The 7657-nt window shown below is 55.3% G+C and overlaps 1 protein-coding gene across 1 annotated transcript in view; it reads left to right on the top strand.

Annotated features, from left to right (window-relative positions):
* Positions 1-2667: 2667 nt before the first annotated feature.
* Positions 2668-7657, top strand: part of CAMKV (CaM kinase like vesicle associated) — a 60638-nt gene continuing 55648 nt past the window's right edge. The window contains exon 1 of the mRNA XM_024193653.1: positions 2668-2708. The gene's annotated coding sequence lies outside the window, so the exon portion shown is untranslated. The remainder of the gene's footprint in view (positions 2709-7657) is intronic.

Here is a 7657-nt window from a genome sequence, read left to right as displayed (position 1 = left end):
TCGACCAAGGCGTGATTTGCTGTTTCAAGGCCACGTACACGAGGCTTACGTTCTCACGGATATGTAGCACTATGGATGCTGATCCCAATCTTAATGTGATGGAGTGTTGGAAGTCCTTCAACATTGCCAATTGCATCACTTATATTAAACAGGCAATGGATACAATCAAGCCTGAAACAGTCAATGCATGTTGGCAAAACCTATGGAAAGAATGTGTGAATGATTTTAAGGGTTTCCCGACCATTGACAAAGAAGTGAAACGCATTGTTTAGGTGGCCAGGCAAGTGGGTGGTGATGGCTTCGTTGACATCCTTGAGGAAGAAATTGAAGAATTAATTGAGAGCCATAGAGAAACATTGACTAACGAAGAGTTAGAGGAACTGATAAAATCGTCTACAGAAGACAAAGATGATGATGACGAACAGGAAGAGCCAGGAAGTTGGAATCTTCATAAATTTGCTGAAGTGTTCCAAGCAGCGAAACACTTGAATGATTTAATTTCTGAATACGATCCCTCTATGGAACAAAGCCTCAAAATCACACGTAGTATTACGGACGATTTGAGACTGTATCAAGAAAAGTTTGAGCAGCTCAAGAGACAACAGCGACAGTTACCGATCACCATGTTTTTCAAAGAAAAACAGCCAGCAGCAGATGAGCCTACGCAATCAACTTCTTGAGCTGAACCAGAGCCAACCACTTCGTCTGTGACTGGCTCTCCATCACCCAAGCTCCGTTTCCTGGATCGACATCAAGCCCTGACGACCCCCTGTAATTAAAAATACAGTACTGTAAAATTATATTTTGCATATGTACTCTTTATTATATACTGTACATTACTGTATACATTATACATTTATACATGTTACTGTACAGGGTTGTATACACAAACCATGTACAGTATACTGTACTTTATGGGCGATTTAAGTGATTTTCAAGGGTAATTTTAACTATACGCGATTTTCGCCTTACGCGCTGACTTTAGAACCTAACCCCCACGTAAGATGCGACTCCACTGTATACAATCCAAACATAAACAAAGGCCAGCTAAAGCAACAAAATTCAGAAAGTGGAATTCTAGGGAAACAATATTCTAATTTATGTCAATGAGTCTAGACAGAGCTAGGTTTTCCCCATCTCACCTACAGGAGGAGCAGAGAGTTCCATTCCTCTAAATCTTCTAGCCTTGGGGCTGACATGGAAGATGGTGGGAAGCTAGAACCCAGGGGAGTTCCCTCTGAAGCACCAGGGTAGGCTGCAGGCCAGCTGGGCCCATTTTGCTTTGGGTTTTGGTGGTTTTTGAGGAGCTAGGGCAGAGCTGTTTGAGACAAGGGCTTTGGAATGGGGCATTTCCAGGCAGAAGGCAAGACAAATGCGAGGGTGGTTTCTCTAGGCTGTGAGACAGTGAGGCGACCACCTATGGACACAGGGGCAGCATCCATGGGCTGACGGGTAACACAGACTTCCTCCCTGAGAGCCCATAGGAACCCTAGCCCCAGGCTGCTATTGTAGGTGTCCATGAGCCACCACTAGCCTACACTATTCCACGTCTCGCAGTACAAATGAGAGCAGGTTTGCTGCCTAGAAAATGCAGTGTGAAGATGGATTTCCCCTCCTCATAACTAGTACCTCAGTTTAAAGCAGGCTTGGTACCGCTGTGTGGATTTCAGTCTGCTGCAGAGCCCAGAGTCTGTTATTCACACAACTTTATTCCTGCAACAGGCATCCATTTGGGGGAACCTTGGCTCTTTCCACATAACATAACAAGCACAATGGGGCTGTAGTCCTGACTGGGATCCCGGGACACTACTGACATAAATAACAAACAAGGCCTAAGGATGATTAAATACAGGCCCTAATTTAACAACAGGGAGCTATTCAGCATAAACTAGTGATTAGACCCCAGGGATGACTTCCAGATTCCAATCCCGGCTCTGGCAGTGAGGTAAGGTCCAGCCTTCACTGCTCAGTGCCTCAGTTTCCCTTTCTGTAAAACTAATCTGCCTCCTGGGGTGTGAGTCAGATCACATTTGTAAGGCACTTTGCCGCTATGAAGGGCTGGTGAATTTTTCAACACCAGAACTAGTGCCCTAGTGAGACTGAAGGCAGGCTGGCGCTGCAGGTGTAGGCTGCCCCCAAAGCTCACCTGCTACAGGTCAAACTGGATGATCAGAGTAGTCCTTTCTGACCCTATGGAGCACCTTGGGTAACCTGCAGTGTCTGTGGACCCCCCAGTGGAGTTCTGCACCCTCGGAGGGCTCTTCTCCATGGTCCACACCTCCCTCCCCATTACAGGCGCTAGCAGGCCAGTGACGCCCCCACGCTGCCCTCCCCAGCCAGCTGACCCGTGGCTGCCCAGAGGGAGCTGGGGGGCGCCTGTCCAGGCAGCACCCGCTCCCCCCATCAGTGGGAGGAGCCTAAAGTTTGCCGGTGACGTCAGCGGGTCCTGGCCCCGCCCCGGGGCGGGCCCCTATCAGTCCAGTCCCTGTAACTTTCCCACGCCGAACTCTAGGGAGATGCTCCAGGTGCCCGGAGCCGGGAGCGCGCTTGGCTCTGTCTGCCCCTCCCGGCCCCCTCAGGAGCCCGCCGCCAAGTGACGTCCGGCTCCCCCAGCCCAGGCACGGCGGGGCGGGCGGCACGGGAGCCCTGAGCGTCTGGGGCAGTGCTGAGGGACCCGGTACCTTCCCGCGGCTGGAGCAGGCTTGCAGGTGAGCCCGAGGGGCCGCGGGCGCGGGGCCAGGCTCGGGCGGCGAACTCGCCCGATTTGGAGGGAGGTGGCGCGTCGTGCATGCTGTGTGCCCCCCTCCCCGCAGTCAGCGCTGTGTGGAGCCGGGGGCTGTAATTCGGACAGGTGCTCGGCTGCCGGTCCTTCGCGCTGAGAGAGTGACTCTGGTATGAGTCTTTCCCTCCCCCCGGCAAGGGGAAAGCAGCGCCCACGGTGCGGGAGGCAGGAAGGCTACAAGAGGCTCGCTGCGCCTCCCGGGGGACGGCAGGGCAGAGACGAGGAGGCGGCTGGAGCCGAGCACGGGGGGTGCCCGGACAAAGTTACCCGGGGAAGGAGCCAGCGGCGGTGCCTGAGCACTTTGCAGGAGAGCTGCCGTTGCGCCCCCCCACCCCAGTCGCTAGCGGCTCCTTCCCATGCAGCTCGCTGCAGGCGCCCGGTGCAGCATGTGCGGAGGAGGGGGAATGCTCTGTTCTGCTCCGTTCTGGCCGGGAGCTGGCACCGGGCGGGAGCCATCGGGGAATGGTGCCCACAGGCCAGCACCCCGGGCAGTCAGGCGGGGCTACCCCGCAGCCGGAGCGGCGGAGTCCACCTGGCCAGGATCCGGGGGGCTGAGGACTGATCTGCGCCCAGCTCGGGCTGTTTTGCCTTCCATCCCCTCCCCCCAGCTCACCCCCTTGCGAGAGACGTGGCGCTAATTTCCATGACAACTGCTAATGTCACAAATAAAGGGAAGGCGCGGGGGGGCTGGGCTTCAGCGGGTGTTCAAGTTTTGCCAGGCAGAATGGGGGGAGGGGGCACGCCCTGGGCGAGGGGCCTGTGTGCGTGGGCCGCGTGCTGTGCCAGCGCCGGTGTGGGGGTGGGTGCAGCATGCCTGCATCTGGGGCCATGCCCGCCTGCGCCTGCAGGGGTGCGTCTGCCTTGCTCAGCCTGCGCGGGCAGGGGGCTCGCAGGCAGCCCTCCTGGGGTGGGCAGGTAGCACCTGTGGGATCGTGCCGCTGGCAGAGCATGCAGAGCTGGAGGGGGAGGGGGGGACGGCGTGGAGCCTTTGCTGGGCAGGAGGGGAGTATGTTATAAGTATCACAAGTAGATTCTCTCCCCCCCCCCCCGCCCTCCGAGGGATGCTGACCTCCAGCAGGTGCAGCGACAGGGGGTGAGGGCTGAGCCAGGCCCCCCAGCGCTGGCTGCCCATAGGTGGTTTCCATCCACTCTAGCAGAGCCTTGCACATGCTCAGGGCTGTGACGTTAGCCACCTGTGCTGTGTTTGGCTCCTGGGTGGGGATGCACATGTGATGGCTATGTATGTAAGAAGGGGGAGGGGTTGGAGTACTGCATCCCCCTTTCTCCTCGTGACTCCCTAGCTGGAGCTATCTCACAAAGCCAGATGCCCTCACCCCTTCCTTGACCTTCATTCGTAGGGTGTCAGGCCCTGGCTCCTGCCTCAGACCCTCAGTGGGGTTGGGGTGAGATTGTTCCATCCTGCCCTCTGCATGTGGCTCTGGCTGGGCTCTGGCCTTCTGCAGGGTCATCTGGGCAAAGGCTGGAGGGTAGGGCCGGGGCAACCCTGTGGTCCTCCCCCCCACCCCCTAGCCTTTAACACAGTCTGTCTGACCTCTCTACCTCCAATGGGCTCTGGCCTCCCTGACCCCCGCTGCTTCAGATCCCTCCTGCATCCTGATGCCTTCCCTTGGCCTGAGCTCCCTGCTGTAGCCCCTGGGCCAAGTGGCAAGCCCGGGGCTTGCACTGAAGTGGGGTCTGTCTCGAGGCCAGAACTCACCATCACCTGGGGCTGGAATTAAGGAATGGAAAATGTACAGAGAGGGGGAATCAGGCCAAGTAATAACCTCCTATTGCCACTTGGCTTGTGGAGGACCTAATGCTACCTGGGACTTTGGGGGGGCATGTCTGAGCTGCCCAGGATGCTGCAGAGCCAGTGCTAGTCTCCCCTCTTGCTACCTGGGGCACCGTGTCCCAGCTCGTCTCTCACTGGGAGCAACTGGTGGGTGGGGCTTGTGAATTCTCTCGGAGTATTGTGAGTGGTTGTTATTGGGAGCCAGCGATGGTTTGGATGTATTGTTCCTGTCAGAGTTCATGGGCTGGGTTTTCCCTTCCAGTAGCCCCAGCACTGTGCTAGACTGCAGGGAGTGGGAGTGCTCACTGAAGTCAGAGGCTGGCTGGCTGGGGCTGGTCTGTTAATCAGCACAGGCCTTGCCCTGGTTTGGGACAGCTGCTGGAGGGGTTTGCAGAGCTCCATGTGCAAAGGCAGTTGGCTTCAGGTGTGAGAGCAGGAGTCAGACTCCCTGCTACCTTGCTGAAGAGCCATCAGTTCCTACAGGCTGGGCCCCAGCCTCTGTGCTTCAGCCAATCACAGACCCATGGGCTTAGACAGGACCGCAAGGATCATCTAGTCTACCCCCCTGCCAAGATGCAGGATTTGTTGTGACTAAAAGCATCCTTGGCCTCCTTAAAATGCCTCCTAATGCACCTAGGAGGCTCCGCAGTGTTACTCAGATTCCCAAAATGTCTCTGTCCCTTTAACTCCTTTTCCAGCATGTGACTCATGAGTGTCATGTGGCAGTGAGTTCTATAGGTTATCAGCTGAGCCTCCCTCCTATTCTCTTGTTATGGGTTAGGGAGGAACCATGTCATTTCCACTAGATCCAGCGGGGGTCAGGGAGGCAAACCTCAGCCAAGTCCACTTGGAATAATTTGCAGTTCCAGATGCACTGACCCCAGCAACCCCCAACTCTTTTATATGTAATGTCCCCTCCCCCCATCCCCCTGATTTCCCCCCCCCCATCCCCACTGCCTTTTCCTGATCTGTTCTCAACGTTCACCTCTACAAGGACAGGATGCGAGTGCAGGGTTTGAAGTGTGAACAAACCACTGATTTATAAAACAGCATTTCCCCTTCCCCATTCTTTTAATACAGCCCAGCAGCCGACTTTCCTTTTTTCTGCTGCCGTGATTGATGTTGAGGCTATTAGATTCAATAAAGGCTCTTTCCTGGGGTTTCTTTATGATCTGCAGCCGTCTCACTTGAGCTCTGTTCTCCTCAGATCTCACAAGCTAAGTAGGGTTGGTCCCTGCTTGATACTTGGTTGGGAGAGTTCTGATGGGTTCCCTGCATGAAGCTCTGCCAGTGCCCCTTTAGTCCCAACCTGCAGCCCTCTGCTATGCCAGTCCTGTGCTTCTATCCCATCCCAGCTCTGCCAGTGCCACTCAATCCCAATTTAGCACCGCTGTGGTCTCCATCTGTTACTCCTTGCACCACCATGAGCAATCCCTTTTAGGCTGTTTTGGGGGCTGATATCACAGCCCCATTAATTTAGGTCCATCTCGGGGGCCTGATCAGTGGCTGTCGCTCTTCCCTCTGGGTTCAAAGAAAAAGTCAGACAGTGTCAGAAGAGAAGCCACTATAGGTAGCCCAAGTGCCACCCGGAGCGAGCTGTCGCCTCCCGGGTACATGTGCCCTTGAGTGAGCAAAATTGCCCTGCTTGCTGCTCCGTTCTCTGGCAGCCACTCGCCTAGTTGGAAATGGAAGCAGAGCTCCAGAAAGCTCTAGGCAGAGGCGGCTGCTTGTTAACCTCCAAGGTTGGGCTCAGACTGTGATGGCGGGCTGGAAGGTGCAAAATGAGTCGGATGGGGGTGAGAGCCTAACAGGCCGGGGCTATGTGTATGGGCTGAGGACAGGTGAGGGCTGGGAAGCTAATTTAAAGCAGCAGGGATGTTTATGTTGAATCGGGCTCCTTGGCTTGTGAAAGCTGCGTCATCTCCTCATGCCATCCACGCCCTGCCTCCTACTTCCCCAGCTATTGTCTTATGCTGTTGCGTCTTGTCTTAAATTAGATGCTAAGCGATTGGGGGCAGGGGCTTTGTGCGTGTGTGTGTGCATAGCATCTCTTCCCCAGTCTGGTTGGGGGTCTGCTGTAAAAGACAGAAGAACATCAACAAACTCCTAACTTGTCTGCTCCCCTTGCCACCCCCAGGACTCTGCTGGCATCACCAGGGTGCAGATCTCTGCCACTCAGTCCCTGTGACCAGAATTATGCTCCTGCAGTGTTGGCTGCAGCTGCCCCATGGCGAATCCCCTGGCTCCTTTGAATTAGCTCTGCCTCCCCTGCTCTCCGTGACACTGCCCTGTGTGGTCTTATCTGTGCATTCACACAGTGAGCTTCCCACAGAGCCTTAACAAGGATGTTAGCAAAACTGGACCTGCACCCAAGCCCCACACGGCCCCTTTTCCCCAGCTAGGCACATGGATGTGGGTTGCTGCCCCATGCCATCCATGGGGCCTGGTCGTGCTCACTGAAGTCAATGGGAGTGGAGAGCATGTGACCCCTTTTAGGGGGTGCTCAGGATGTGCAGAATCAGGCCCAGCCAAGCCACGTGAGGTGTCGCTGGGTGCTCTGGAATGCTGCTGTAATATCCGAGTTACTCTGCCCTGGCTCCCCTGAGCCTATGATTATAGAAACCCAAAAGCTGTCATGTTTCCTTGGCATGGCCTCTTCCTTTAGATCGCCAAGTGCTGCCTATTGTTCCTGGTTCCATTCTCCTCGAACAGCTGCCAGGTTCTTTTCTGGTTAGTGCCCGTTCTGCCTGGCTGAGACAGTCAGACCTAGCTGGCGATGCTCTCCTTTGCTGTGTGAGGGCCTGGCTCTACATTCACTCGTCTCCTCGCTTCTGCCTCTCTTCCTCCCCCCTGCCCCGTCCCTAAAGCTGCCATTGGTGTGGCAGTGACTCTGTGCCAATTCCCTCCATATCCAAGTGCATGGGAATGCCACCTGATCTGTGGCTGTGCAAGCCCAACCTAATGTGCATGACGCTGCCCCCTGGTGGAGCAGACTGGAAATGCAGCATCCACTTAAGTAATATTAAAAACTTAACGGAGGGTCCTGTGGCACCTTTAAGACTAACAGAAGTATTGGGAGCATA

This window comes from Terrapene carolina, unplaced genomic scaffold (genome assembly GCF_002925995.2).
Source record: "Terrapene carolina triunguis isolate 2854851 unplaced genomic scaffold, T_m_triunguis-2.0 Scaffold235, whole genome shotgun sequence".
Lineage (NCBI taxonomy): Eukaryota > Metazoa > Chordata > Testudines > Emydidae > Terrapene > Terrapene triunguis.
This window is presented reverse-complemented; position numbering and strand designations above follow the sequence as displayed.